A 15,312-nucleotide genomic window follows, 5' to 3' on the forward strand; every position below is an offset into this window, starting at 1 on the left:
TGAAATGAGGACGCTGCTGTTTGAAGCCATTCCCACATGTTAGGAAGGTTAAAGAAGCCAAAAGACTGTGGCTTACCCTGTCTGCCTACAAGCCGAATCCTGTTGCCCACCGATCACTCACACCATACCGGCTGGCTTTCGATATAAGAGGCAAAATGCGACCTTGTAATGAAAGCACATGTGCTATGTAATGTTAACAGCTTAGTTCACCGTGAAAGATTCTACCCATTGTTCTCTAAAATGTCTCTTTTTAAAGACTAATTTCCCTTTTTTCCCTCCCGCAGCTGCAAATGTTTCATTGCTCCACGTATCATCTCCGTCCCAGAGGCTATCAAAGATTAGAAGCCGAAAAAACCACACTTGCAATGAAATGTTCTCTGAGCTCATGCAGGCCTGTACGGGGAGACTTTGGCAAACCAGTAAAGTGCCTGAAACCACTTATTGCTTATTGCTAAAAGCAGCCAAGTCAGCAGACTGTAAATTAGCCAAGTCAGCAGGCTTAGCTTAACCAAGACAGGAGGGGAGGGGGGTTTTTGGGTGCCACAGAAAGGGCAGCTTGACCCCGCATCCTTCCTGATAGGAATTGTGTTGAAGTTGCTGATACGTGCATCTTAGAAGAGCAGGATATGCCCCAGAAATGTCTATTGGGGCCTCAAGGTTGCAAACTCTGGAAAAAACCACACCTGGTTAATCGATAATCAGAAGGAGCCTCTTGCTTGCCCATTGGAACTGCTTGCTTAACAAGTTTTCTTTAAGGGACATGTCATTCTTTTACTAATGTATAAATAAGGGGGAAAAGTTTGAGGTAGTGGGACTCTTCAGGATTGGACCCTCTCTCTGGATGCACCTTGTGTTTCCCACTGGCAGACGGGCTGCTGCTGTGCCACTCAAGAGCCACACTCAGCTTTGGTAATTATCAAGGGTTGGGGGTGTTTTACTAACCTGTTGCGGACGTGTGTATAGGTGCTTGAGACTACGTAAAGTTTAACTTTAAGTGAAAGCACTCTTGTGTTGTCCTGTTTGTGCCAGCCATCTATCGGTCGGATGGCCGTGTCTTCCCTGATTTATTTCCTGACACCACCTCACACAGAGTAAAAGTTACCAAGAGCTTTGGGTGGAAAGAACCCCGGGTAACAGGCCTCCCATGCTGAAGGAGCCCAGCACAATGCATTGAGGGAGACAATGTCAGAGTCCAGGAAAGCACAAAATGAACGCGAGGACAGGAGAGATGAGCGAGAGGACAGGAGGGATGAGCAAGAAGAGAGGTGGCGTCAGCGTGATGAGAGGAGGCAGGATGCAATGCTAAGGCTACTGGAGGATCAAACTGATATGTTCTGGCATATGGTTGAGGTGCAGGAAAGACAGCAGGAGCACAGACCGCCACTGCAGCCCCTGTGTAACCAACCACCCTCCTCCCCAAGTTCACCCAGATGCCCAAGAACGCAGTGGGGGGCCTCCGGGCACCCAACTACTCCACTCCAGAGGACTGCCCAAGCAACAGAAAGCTGGCATTCAATAAGTTTTAAAGTGCAGTGTGGCCTTGTCCTTCCGTCCTCCCGTCCTCCCCTCCTCCACCACCCCACCTGGTGCTTCCCTCCTCCCCCTCTCCTCCTGGGCTGCCTTGGCAGTTATCCCCCCATTTGTGTGACGAATTAATGAAGAATGCATGAATTTGAAACAACAATGACTTTATTGCCTCTGCAAGCGGTGATCGAAGGGGGGAGGGGAGGGGAGGGCAGTTGGCTTACAGGGAAGTAGAGTGAACCAAGGGGGCAGGTTTCCATCAAGGACAAACAAACAGAACTTTCACACCGTAGCCTGGCCTGTCATGAAACTGGTTTTCAAAGCTTCTCTGATGCGCACCGCACCCTGCTGTGCTCTTCTAACTGCCCTGGTGTCTGGCTGCACGTAATCAGTGGCCAGGCGATTTACCTCAACCTCCCACCCTGCCATAAACGTCTCCCCCTTACTCTCACAGATATTGTGGAGCGCACAGAAAGCAGTAATAACAAGGGAATGTTGGTTTGGCTGAGGTCTAACCGAGTCAGTAAACTGCGCCAGCGCACTTTTAAATGTCCAAATGCACATTCTACCACCATTCTGCACTTGCTCAGCTTATAGTTGAATAGCTCCTGACTACTGTCCAGGGTGCCTGTGTATGGCTTCATGAGCCATGGCATTAAGGGGTAGGCTGCGTCCTCAAGGATAGCTATAGGCATTTCAACATCCCTAACAGTTATTTTCTGGTATGGAAAGTAAAAGTCCCTTGCTGCAGCTGTTTCCACAGACCAGAGTTCCTAAAGATGCGAGAGTCATGTACCTTTCCCGGCCGTCCCACATTGATGTTGGTGAAACGTCCCTTGTGATCCACCAGTGCTTGCAGCACCATTGAAAAGTACCCCTTTCAGTTTATGTACTGGCTGCCTTGGTGCTCCGGTGCCAAGACAGGGATATGGGTTCCATCTATTGCCCCACCACAGTTAGGGAATCCCATTGCAGCAAAGCCATCCAATATGACCTGCACATTTCCCAGAGTCACTATCCTTCATAGAAGCAGGTCAGTGATCGCGTTGGCTACTTGGATCACAGCAGCCCCCACAGTAGATTTGCCCACTCCAAATTGATTCCCGACTGACCAGTAGCTGTCTGGCGTTGCAAGCTTCCAGAGGGCTATCACCACTTGCTTGTGAACTGTGGGGGTTGCTCTCATCCTGGTATTCTTGTGTTTCACGGCAGGGGAAAGCAAGTCACAAAGTTCCATGACAGTGCCCTTATGCATGTGAAAGTTTCGCAGCCATTGGGAATCATCCCAGACCTGCAACACTATGCGGTCCCACCAGTCTGTGCTTGCTTCCTGGGCCCAGAATCAGCATTCCACAGTATGAGCCTGCTCCATTGCCACCAGAATGGGCAAATTGCCGGGGCCCGTACTTTGAGAGAAGTCTGTGTCCATGTCCTCATCACTGTCCTCACTGTGCTGCCGTCACCTACTCACCTGCTTTTGCAGGGTCTGGTTCTGGTTCTGCATATACTGCTGGATAATGCACATGGTGTTTAGAACAGTCATAACTGCCACGATGATCTGAGCGGGCTCCATGCTTGCTGTGGTATGGCATGAGCAGGAGAGCAGAGTGGCAGCAGAAGCGGCGGGTGGATGACGATGCTGACAGCAATATGGTGCCCGCACGGAAAGAGGCGCGAAACGATTGTCGGCCGTTGCTTTCACGGAGGGAGGAAGGGAGGGAGAAAGGGGGAGGACCTGATGACATGTACCCAGAACCACCCAGGACAATGTTTTTTGCCCATCAGGCATTCGGATCTCAACCCAGAATTCCAATGGGCGGTGGAGACTGCGGGAACTGTGGGATAGCTACCCACAGTGCAACACTCTGGAAGTTGATACTAGCCTCAGTACTGTGGACACACTCCATTGACTTAATGGTCTTAATGGTTTTAAGTGGGGACACACACAATCGACTGTATAAAATCACTTTCTAAAAAATCGACTTCTATAAATTCGACCTAATTTCGTAGTGTAGACATACCTTAAGAGTGTAGCGAAAGCTGCCAGACTGCACTTGCAGATGTAGAGCTCTTTGAGTTAAACCCGCTTTCGTAGAGCACAGTAGGGAAAGCGCTGCAGTCTGTTCACACTGACAGCTGCAAGCGCACTGGTGTGGCCACATTTGCGGCACTTGCAGCGGCATTGAGTGCGCTGAATTATGGGCAGCTATCCCAGCATGCAAGTGGCTGCAACATGCTTTTCAAATGGGCGGGGAGAGGGTGGAGTGTGACAGGGAGTGTGTTGTGTGTATGTGGGGGGAGAGAGAGTGGGTTTTGGGGGGCCTAAGAGCATATCAGCATGCTGTCTTGTAAATTCAGACAGCAGTAGACCCCCCCTCTCCCCCGCCTCTCTCTCACACACAGCATTCCACAGTAATGGTTGCTTTGTCTCGGAGCAGATAAGCAGCCAGCTGTCAGAAACGGAGCTTTCAAAGGGCATATCCGCATTCCTACAGCCAATTCCAAACAATTGCCACTTGACTTAAGGGGATTATGGGACGTTTCCAGAGGTTCATCAGAGCGCAGTAAAGCAACACCTTGTTCACACTGGTGCTGCGGCGCTCCAGTGAAGCGCAGCAAACATTATTCCACTCGCCAAGGTGGAGTACCAGCAGTGCTGTAGCCGTGGAGTCAGAGCGCTCTACATGCCTTGCCAGTGTGGACGGGTAGTGAGCTAGTGCGCCCGGGACTCCTTTATTGCACTGTAACTCACAAGTGTAGCCAAGCCCTTAGCATCATATTATTCTCTCTAGCCTCAGAGAGAGTGTATTCCAGTGGATAAAAGACAGCGAGGAGTAGAAATGTAGGGGCTATTACTAGTTCTGCCACTGATCAACTTGGGTAAATCTTCGTGCCTCAATTTCCTCTCTCATCTATTTAGATTGTAAAATCATTAGAGCAGGGACTATGTTTATACAATGCCTAACACATACTGTAAAATAATAATAATTGATTAATATTTGCTTTTTTTAAACATATATTTTTGTTGAAATTAGAGAGGGATCAGAGCCCCACAGTTAGGGGGTTCTTGGCTCTCTGGTTTTGTTTTGGCCCATTACAGGAAAAGGAAAGCAGCTGCGTAGTTTGAATCTGAATTAGGAACTAAACTTGCCCAGAATGCAAGGATTGGATCCAGGTTTGTATCTAAATTAAATAATATTGTGACCTACACATCACACAGCCCGACAAAGGGAATTTTCACCAGCTTTACTGAAGGCAGCAGTTTGTAGCATGGCCCACACCCTACTACAGTGATTGTCTGGTGGGCACCGCCTCTCCCATTCACAGCCTCAAAACATCCCTGTGGCAACTACTTCCATGAGAAAGCATATGGGGTAGCATCCAGTCTTGATCTGAGACACCAAGAGATGGAGAATTCACCACTTCTCATGGGTAGTTTGTTCCAATGGTTGATCATCCTCACTGTTAAACATTTGTGCCTTATTTCTAACTTGAATTTGTCCAGCTTCAGCTTCCAGCCATTGGTTCTTGTTCTGCATTTCTTTGCTAGATCAAAGAGCCCTTCGGCACCCAATATTTTCTCTACTTATGCAGAGTGATCAAGTCACCGCTCAGTCTTCTTTTTAATAAACTAAACAGACTGAGCTCTTTATGTCTCTTTCTGGAAGGCATTTTTTTTCAGCCCTTGAATCATTTTTGTGGCTCTTTTTTACACCCTCTCCAATTTTTCAAGATCTTTTTAAAATGTGGATGTCAGAATTGGACCCAATATTTCAGTATTAGTCTCACCAAAGACATATATAGAGGTAAAATCCTGTCTGTACTTCTATTCATTTTCCCCCTCTTTATACATCCAACGACCACATTAACACTGGGAGCTAATGGTCAGTTGCTTGTCCTAAATCCTTTTCAGAGTCTCTGCTTTCCAGGATACAGTCCCCCCATTCTGTCGGTATGATCTACATTCCTTGTTCCAAAATGTACAGCCTTGCATTTGGCCGTATTAAAACTAATTTTGTTTGACTGGGCCCAGTTTATCCAGAATCCAGATTGCTTTATTCTCATAATTATTTACTTGTCTGCTATTTTTTGTGTGATTTCCAAATTTTATCAGCAGAGATTTTATATTTATTTCCAGATCAGACCCTAAACCAAAACAGAGCCAGATTGCTGGCATATAAAATTAAAAAGGTCATAGAGGAATTTTCAAACTAAGGGCTGGGGAAAAACTGACAGGTGAAGAGGAGCACACAGTTTGGACAGAGACATCCTTTAGGGGAGGATTTATATATATCCCAGTAAAGAGGAGAGGACAGAAGTTGAGAAAGTTCAGGTAGGAACTCAAAAGAAACAGTCAAACACAAAAAAGACCCATTCAATTGCATCACATGAAGGCAGACCACTAAATATTAACAAATTTTATAAATGCTTGTATACAAATACAACCAGTCTAAATACTACGATGGGTGAACTTGAGTGCCTGGTATTAAATGAAGATAATGATACAATAGGCATCACAGAAACTGTACAGAAGAATGAGTAGGAAAGCCAGGGAGGCTTGCGTGATTGCTCTGAACTCCAGAACATTGATGTGGAGCTAGATGTCCTCTGGGGACCAAGTCCCCTGCATTTTTACATGGCCCAGGTGTGCTTCTAACAGGTTTTGTTGAGGAAGGTGCACCAAATAGTACCCTTCCATGCACGTTTCTGGGTTCCTTCCACCAACTCAGTTCTGTGACAAGATGAGGAGGGACCATGCCCTCCTTGTCCATTGGGTATTTTTCTGGGGAATAGACCGACCCAAGCTAGAGTTGTAGCAGTCACAGGTGAAGTCCGGCAAACAGTGTCACTTACATGCATGCACGCACACACAGCATAGCAGCTCCAGTCACTTCCATACCATTGTAGTAGGGTCTGATTCTATCCCAAGCACTAGCAACAGCATTGACAGGAAACTGTCTTCAGGAAGGTATGCTCTCACGGACCTAGAGATTATTAGGGTTGCTATGAGCATTATTGTCTGTAATGGGATGAGAGTCTATTTTTGTATTTCAACAAAGGCCCAGCTGGGCGAACAGAAAATGAGCATATTCTGGACACTTTGCTGTCTCTGCTGGGACCTGCCCTGATCAGTCTATTATCTAAGTGAGGGTAGATGTGAATATCTTCAGAGGCATGCAATGCCCATACCACCACTAGGCAAGACACTTTGGATGCCTCAGGAGAGCAGTCCTAATGGCAGTACCTTGTCCTGGCAGTGATGTGGCCCTGTGAACCTCAGGTACTTCCTGTCAGCAGAGTGAACGGCTATATGGACCATCCTGCAAGTCAAGAGCCACAAACCTGTCTGGAGCCTGCAGAGATGGAATGATGGAGGCAAGTCTTCCCATCCTGAATCTAAGGTGATATATGCACAGTATGTGTTCAGTTTCCCCAGCCCTAGGACAGGACAAAAACTCCTTTCTTTTTCTGGATGAGGAAATATCAGCATGAGAAACCTTTCCCCCTGAACTGCTGTCATATCTCTTCAGTGGCTCCTAGACAAAGCGATGAGGCCTCTTCTTTTTGTAACAGACTCTCGTGAGAAGGGTCCCAGTAGAGGGACAGGCAGATAGGGGTTTGTGAATGGAAATGTAGAGCGTGATCGTAAGCAATGATATCTAATGCCTGTTTGTCAACTGTGATAGCTGTCCAGGCCTAAGGGAATGGGGCAAGATGGTTCCCAAAGGTGAGGGCAAGCTCCAGTGTGACTCTCAATGCTCCTGTCAAATTTGCTACCTCTGAGAGTGTCTTGCGTTTGCTAAAGAGGTAGAAGATGAGAGCCCCCTGGAGTATGTAGTTTCTTCCTTTGCTGGCACTCTGTCTGTCAGCCCCAGGAGTAGAAAGGCATCCTTTGCCTTTATTGGGGCTGATACTTCGGGGGCTTTCAGTAGGTAATAGAGGCCATAATGTAGCCCTTGCGGGAATGTAGAGCTTCACCTGTCCTCCTGGCTGAAGGGCTCCATCACCTTGAAAGGCAGGTTGTCTATCATGTCTTGCACTTGACATGCACTTGTGTGGTATGTCCAATACCTACAGCCACAAGGCCTGGCTCATTGTGACAGCTGTGGTCATCAACCTTGTAGCCATATCAAAGGCATCCATGGCTGCACTGCAGTGACATTCTCATGACAATCTGCCCCTGCTTGATGTTCTCCTTCATTTCATCCCTGTACTCTAGTGGGATTTTTGAAAGGAAGGAGTGACTCTGTCCCACATGAGGTGATTATACTGGCTGAATAATACCTGGTATAATTGTCACCCAAAGCTGCACTGAGGCTGAAGAATATCCCTTGCATCCAAACAGGTCTAAATTCTTACGGTCCTTGTCCTCAGGAGTGCCTTTAGTAAGCTTTGATGTCTGTTCCACTGCAGGGACGACCAAGGACCCTGGGTTTGGGTGGGTGTAAAAGAGCTTGAAGGATTTCAGAGGCACCTGATACCTTTCTTCCACCCACTTGGAGGTGGAAAGACAAGTGGCTGGGGGCTGCAGTGCTGTGGCCAGTTCTAGAATCCTTTCATTAATAAGGAGTGGGATTCTAAAGTGGCTCAAAGTCATCCATTGCAAGGGTGAGTGGGTGCTGGTGTTACTGCCTTGTCCAGCAGTGAGGAGAATTTTTGGGTAGAAACAGGGGTTGTCGTAGTCGTCCCTCTGTTGTCTCCTCCTCCTCTGGGCCCATGTCTGGTTCAGTTGTGGGTGGCTTAGCAAGTGAAGAAACTGGGAATTGGGATCTTCTCTTCCTAGGTGCATGGGAAGTTGAGCTGCTCCTCAAAACAAGGTAGCACACTCCCCAGTAAGGCCACTATGGTCCATGTGGCATGCCGTACAGGTACTGGCCTGTTTGAGACTGGCTGGGCTCAGAGTCAATCCCATGCAAGTTGGGGTGGTGCTCTGAATGGGGCCTCCCTGGAACCCTCCTAAGGGTCATATTCTAATGGCAAGGAAGAAGAATCTGTGCTCAGTCTCAGCAAGGAGGAGTTTATCTACTCTTCAAAGGGTGGCATGGACGGGTGGTATGGAGTCAGTGCCAGATCTGGTGCTGGTTGACTTTTTGATATAAGGATAATCTTTTGAGGTTATATGGATACCTCAGGTCCTTGCTCAACTCCATCATGGTACCAGTATAGGTGCTGGGTTTCTTGCTTTGCCCAACTGCTGTGGGGCTTTGCCCTTAAAGGAATGATGTATTATGTCCTTGTCATAAATATAAAGGGAATGGTAAACACCTTTAAAGTCCTCCTGGCCAGAGGAAAAACCCTTTCACCTGTAAAGGGTTAAGAAGCTAGGATAACCTCGCTGGCACCTGACCAAAATGACTAATGAGGAGACAAGATACTTTCAAAGCTGGAGGGGGCGGGGGAGGGGGGGAGAAACAAAGGCTCTCTCTGTCTGTGTGATGCTTTTGCCGGGGACAGAACAGGAATGGAGTCTTAGAACTTAATAAGTAATCTAGCTAGATATGAGTTAGATTCTGTTTTGTTTAAATGGCTGATAAATTAAGCTGTGCTAAATGGAATGGATATTCCTGTTTTTGTATCTTTTTGTAACTTGAGGTTTTGCCTAGAGGGATTCTCTATGTTTTGAATCTGATTACCCTGTAAGGTATTTACCATCCTGATTTTACAGAGGTGATTCTTTTACTTTTTTTCTTCAATTAAAATTCTTCTTTTAAGAACCTGATTGCTTTTTCATTGTTCTTAAGATCCAAGAGTTTGGGTCTGTGTTCACCTATGCAAATTGGTGAGGATTTTTATCAAGCCTTCCCCAGGAAAGGGGGTGTAGGGTTTGGGAGGATTTTGGGGAGAAAGACATTTCCAAGTGGGCTCTTTCCCGGTTAAATATTTGTTAGATGCTTGGTGGTGGCAGCAATAAAGTCCAAGGGCAAAAGGTAAAATAGTTTGTACCTTGGGGAAGTATTAACCTAAGCTGGTAAAAATAAGCTTAGGGGGTTTTTCATGCAGGTCCCCACATCTGTACCCTAGAGTTCAGAGTGGGGAAGGAACCTTGACAGTCCTCCTTCTGGAACTTCCCTTTGATTCAGAACTATGTTTAAGCTTGGTCCAATTACAAGAGTCCCATTTTGAACAGGCATAGTTGCTGGCTTAATGCCCAAAGTGCTGGTGTCAAGGTAGCCCGTATAGAAATCAGAATAATTGGCACTGATGCTATCGGTGCTGAGGTAATTGGTGCCAAGACTGTCACTACCAAGGCAGTCAGTGCCGAGGCTGTTGGTGCAGAGGTCTTGTATGCTAAGGACTTCACTCATGTTTAGGTGCTGGGTGTCAACTCTGTTGGTGTCCTCTTTGCCTTGTTTCCAGTGCCCAACCGAGTGGTCAAAAGTGCACTCAAGGGAGCACTGACCAGTGCTGGTTTATCCAGTCTTGCTCTGGTCATAACTGTCACCTCTGGGTCCAAAGTGACCCACATGGACTGCTCTAGGGTACTGCAGGAGAAGGACTTGTACACAGAGCACCTGTCTGGGATATGGCCCTGTCCTAGGCAGAAAAGACATCAGCTGTGTCTGTCCTTGATGGAGATCAGCCTGTCGCAGGGTTTGGAGTCTGCCATGAAGGGTGGCAGTTGGCACAAAGCACCTCACCCCATTGTAAAGGAGGTGTACAAGGGGATTGCCAATCAATCCGCCCCCTCCCCACACACACACACACACACACATCTTCTTTAAGAAGGAATGTCCTTTAGACGAAAGTGTGAAGATAAGATTTCTTCACCTAATAGTTTGAAAAAGAACTGGTTTAGTGTGTCTCAAGAGAGAAGTGGGTCGGACACTTACTGGGTTCTGTCTCACTGCCACAGGCACTAAGCGAAATCAAGTGAGGGGCTGTGGCTGTCCCACCCTTCACATCCTTACATGGGAGCACAAGGAAGGTCAGGTGCATGCATGGCCCTGATGGACCCTGCTATTCAGAAGACTTCAATCTCATCATGCACATGAGGCATCTGTGCACCTACTGTGGGATCCACACTGACACACACAAACAAAAAGAAGAAATTGGGTTTGTGTCCTTTTTTTCCTTCATCCTGATGGATAATGAACACATGCCTAGATTTCTGTTTATTTACATAAAGGATGGGGGTTTTTTCTGCTTGAGTTTTCCATTAGTAGTTCAGATCTTTCCTGTCCCATTTTTCTTTGAAGACCCTATGGGCAACCAGAAACCTCAGAGTTTGGACAAATGATGTTTTGGAAAGATCCCATCTGTGTTCCTCACTGAGACTTTGGGAACACTGCAGGAGAGACAGCTTTTGAAGAATTAGGCAGGTTTGGCACAAGCCCTAATGTGTGCTGGCACAGGACACTAGAACTTTAGTTAATTTTAGGCCCTAGATGACTAGTCACACTAGATGCATCTAATAAATCTGCCTGCTCTTTACTTTAATACTGAGTCTCAGTATATTACTCTTATTACAGACTAAGCATGACCCAGGTCAGTGGAGAAGTGTCCATACTCTTCCATGCTAGTCTGAACCTCCACACCTTTTGAGGTTCACTCATTGCTGTCAGCAACACTCTAGAACCAATACTGATTAATGCTCTCATTGGAGGTATCTCAGCTTCTCCGTGTTTGACAGTGTAACAATAAAATCTCAGCTAGACCTGGCTGCTAAATAAGCGGTGATAAATAGTAGCTTCCTGCAATCATGAAATGTCATGCCCATTCATGAAGTCATATAATGAGCTCACCTGGATAATTACACCCCTCTCTTCTTTCTTTTTCTCCCTGAACTTGAGTGTCTCTTTTCTCTCTCTGAATGACAAGAAAAAATCTCTCTGTTTAATGCACACAACAGTTGTATATCTAGGTGCCGTATACAAAAGTCAAGCACCACAGCTTTACTAGCTGGAAAAAGGGGCCTTGGTTTCTTCCTTGGTTTAAGCCACCTCCTTAAGAGGGACTTATCTGTGTGGTTGATTTCCTGCAGATGTAGCTGGGCTGTTTGGGCACTTTGTCATTATGGAAAGACCTGTACAGTCTTGCTCCAGGCGCTAGAAATGGCACAACTCCCTTTGCTCACTGAGGGCTTTAAAGATAAGGGCCAGGACCTTGATATGGATCTGGAATGGACAGGGCACAAGTGTAGAGTACAGAGAGCTGGTGTAATATGTTTTTATCTGGCCATTTTGTTTAACACCATACTGGGCCAATAGCTTAGAGGGATTTTCAGAATCAGCCCTAGTGTGAGGTATAGTGCAGTGTGTCATGGGCGTGGGGGAGGTGGGGGTGGGGGAGGGCAGCAAGCACAGCCACCTCCACTGGCCCATTGTGGGGTTAGTAGTACACCTGGTCACACAATCGTCTGGATTCCCTGTTGGGTCAAACAGTTGCCATGAGGGACTCAAGGACCCTGGTGGGGTCGAGTAACTAATCAGTTTGCAGCCCCTGGGGCAGGGCAGAGCAAACAATCTGCAGCCCCTGGGGCGGGACAGAGCAAACACTCAGTCTCTAGCTAGGGCCCCCAGTAGCCATGCCTAGTGGCACTGCAGGGCGATGTAGGGGAATCTGGGCCCACCCTACTCCACCAGGTTCTGACCCAGGGCCCTAGGAACCAGAAAATTCCCTCTTAAGGGTTCAGACATTGGCTTCTAATACATTCTCTGGGTCACTTCCTACCATAAGGCCAATCTCGGGCATCTCCTTGGCTGGCAGCAGCTCAGCGTTCCAGTCAGTCTCCATGGTCAGCTGGTTGTCCCCAGCGTAGTCCAGGTCCATGGTCCCAATGACCTGGAGAATCACAGGTTCCTCTGCAACATGTGTCTTTCCTTTTCCTCTGCCAGCCCTGCCTGAGCTGGGCTGCCTACTTTTATCTGTCTCCTCCACTTGGAGCATGCACAGTAGGGGTGAGGGGGCATGGTCTCCTGGGCCCACAGTGATTGGTCAGTTCCCGTTGGCCCAGTGTGTGGTTGATCCACCCCGTCACACAGTGTTCTAACCCAGAGGCAAGGGCAGCATGAAGTGTCATGATGAATCACATCTGACAAGAACAGATGCAGTCTCCTAGCCTGTCCTAGATGGGTGAGGTAATATCTTTTATTGGACCAATTTCTGTTGGTGAGATACAAGCTTCTGAGCCACACAGAGTTCTTCTTCAGGTCTAGGAAAGGTAATCCCAGCATAACAGCAAAACGCAAGGTGGAACAGATTGTTTAGCATAAGTAATTAGATGAGCCTGGGAGCTTAAACTCATGTTAAACTCTAACTACTTATACTAGGAAAGCCCTCAAACCTGAAAAACCATGTTATCATCCCTGCAAGGTAGTCTGTAGAAGACATACACATGCTAGACATATACTGTGTTAAATAATCATGTGCAATTAAGAATTAACACAGTCCCTACAGCTCAACCTGGAAAAAATAAAAATCAGAATAGCATCAAATAAGCCCCCCCAAGCAGAGCAAAAGCCTGTTGTGGAGATCCCAAAACAGAACCCATCCCCTCAACAGCCCCACCCCTTGTACCTCTATATATCACACTTACAGAGAATACGTGGCCTCAAATGTTGCCCTCAGTTCCATCCATGGCACCTCACTGATATAAGCAAGGGCCAAATTTTAGTTCACTATATCTATTAAAAGAGAACATCTTGTTTTGGGTGTAAGTAAAGTTACACAGTCTCTAGCTTCTTATAGTTGCCAAGGGTAATTTGTTTAAACACCTAAATGTCTTAGGAACCCTAGTCCTCTTTTCAAAAGTGATTTAGATAATTTTACCCAAGATCTGTGCTCTAGCAGCCCAACAAGACCATTGCATACAAGTCAAGCTGTCTTACGGTACCTAGAGTTTCTGTGAGTGTTGCCACTGCCTTCAAAACTGCAGTGGTGGAGGTGATTTCAGCAAAGGGGCCAGAGTGCCTTCGGTATAGTTCATAGGAAGTCTTTGAGGCCACAAATCAACATGAATTGTAACCAATTCAGTGTGTCTTGCTCTTACTTTCCACTTCTCTTTGAGATTAGAATCCTTAAAACTACTTCCCTTATTGACCTTCAGCCCAGCCAAACATTCACTGCCCAAAAATGTGGGCAGATACTTGCCTCCAAAATATACCCTCTGCCCTTTAATTGCTTCCTGAATGAGTGTCAGTAAAGTGAAAATTACAATGCAGCGTTGGCAGGAAGGGTTGCACATACAGTATTGCTCTTGCCCATTTTGGATGAACAACCGCATTTCAGGGCTAACATTTATGTCCTCGCAGAGTGGCAGCAGCTCTGGGATAGAGAGACAGGCATGCTGACAAATTTTGAAGCCCTAACTTTCATCTACCTGTTTGCAACCTGGGATGCGGTCCCTGGACTATGCTTTAACAGGCTGCTGATTGGAACGTCCAGAGTGGCTGGCACAATGCAGGAATACGGGTAAGTCCAATCCTCACAGCGTGGCTGTGGGGCAGCAATGCAGACAATCAGACCCATGGTGGAGGAGTGCAGAATTAGACGATTGGAGGGTGGACTGCACCACCTTGCTGTGCTCAATGATGCAGCAGTTAGATGGCTGAACAATCTAGATGGCTGGGGGTGGTGGTGGGAGAAATAAACATGGGGAAACGGAGCATCTGGTCAATCGATTACAGATCTAAAAGTTGCAATTCTTCAACAAAAAAACTTCAAAAACAGACTCCAATGAGAGACTGCTGAATTGGAATTAATTTGCAAACTGGATACAATTAACTTAGGCTTGAATAGAGACTGGGAGTGGATGGGTCATTACACAAAGTAAAACTATTTTCCCATGTTTATTTCCCTCCCCCACCCCCCACTGTTCCTCAGGTGTTCTTGTCAACTGCTGGAAATGGCCCACCTTGATTATCACTACAAAAGGTCGCCGCCCGCCGCTCTCCTGGTGGTAATAGCTCATCTTAAGTGATCACTCTCATTACAGTGTGTATGGTAACACCCATTGTTTCATGTTCTCTGTGTATATAAATCTCCCTACTGTACTTTCCACTGAATGCATCCGATGAAGTGAGCTGTAGCTCACGAAAGCTTATGCTCAAATAAATTGGTTAGTCTCTAAGGTGCCACAAGTACTCCTTTTCTTTTTGCAAATACAGACTAACACGGCTGCTACTCTGAAACCTGTAGATATCGATGTGTGATGCATATGAAAGAAGACAGCTTGATACAATGTTTGGGTTCCTGATGTTGTTGGAAATATTTACACCTTCCCTAAAAACGTATCTTCCCTGGATTAAAACAAATTCTCTTCATGGTAGGTTTTGTAACTCACTCCCTGTGACGGGGTTTACAGACCCCAATGGTATGGCTAAGACTACCCTTCCCTCCTACCCCCTCCACTGACTGGGGGAACCCAGGGAACATCAGCGGATGGGAGACTATAACTTGGCCACTAGGCTCTCAGATTGCCAGGCAAGGCCATCCCAATACTGGAAGACTGTTGAGGTGTGGCCTGCCCACTAGGCCTATTGGCCCCAACTTAACTCTGCTACACTCCCCTTTTTAAATGCAGTTTATGGAGCTTAATATTAATTGACATAGGAATTGTCACACCAGTGGCCAGCTAATTTGGTAACCTCTGAAACCGCATGATTCAGAGGCATGTGCAAGAAACACCATGGTGGACAATGGAATATCCAGCTCACTGAAGTTTGGTGGTTTTTTGTTTGTTTGTTTTTTCAGTTAGAGGTAAGCTCATCCCCTATACACCAGGGTTTTATTTCCTTTCTAACTGTTTAAATCCTAGCTAATGTAACTGTGAATGTTCTCATTATCCAT

The 15,312-nt window shown here is 46.6% G+C and overlaps 1 long non-coding RNA gene across 1 annotated transcript; it reads left to right on the forward strand.

Annotated features, from left to right (window-relative positions):
* Window positions 1–496: 496 nt before the first annotated feature.
* Window positions 497–14,563, forward strand: LOC140897177 (uncharacterized). The gene is made up of 3 exons (XR_012154691.1): window positions 497–909; window positions 13,776–13,935; window positions 14,347–14,563. It is a non-coding gene; the product is annotated as an uncharacterized lncRNA (long non-coding RNA).
* Window positions 14,564–15,312: the final 749 nt, after the last annotated feature.

The sequence above is a fragment of the Lepidochelys kempii genome, chromosome 1 (genome assembly GCF_965140265.1).
Source record: "Lepidochelys kempii isolate rLepKem1 chromosome 1, rLepKem1.hap2, whole genome shotgun sequence".
NCBI lineage: Eukaryota > Metazoa > Chordata > Testudines > Cheloniidae > Lepidochelys > Lepidochelys kempii.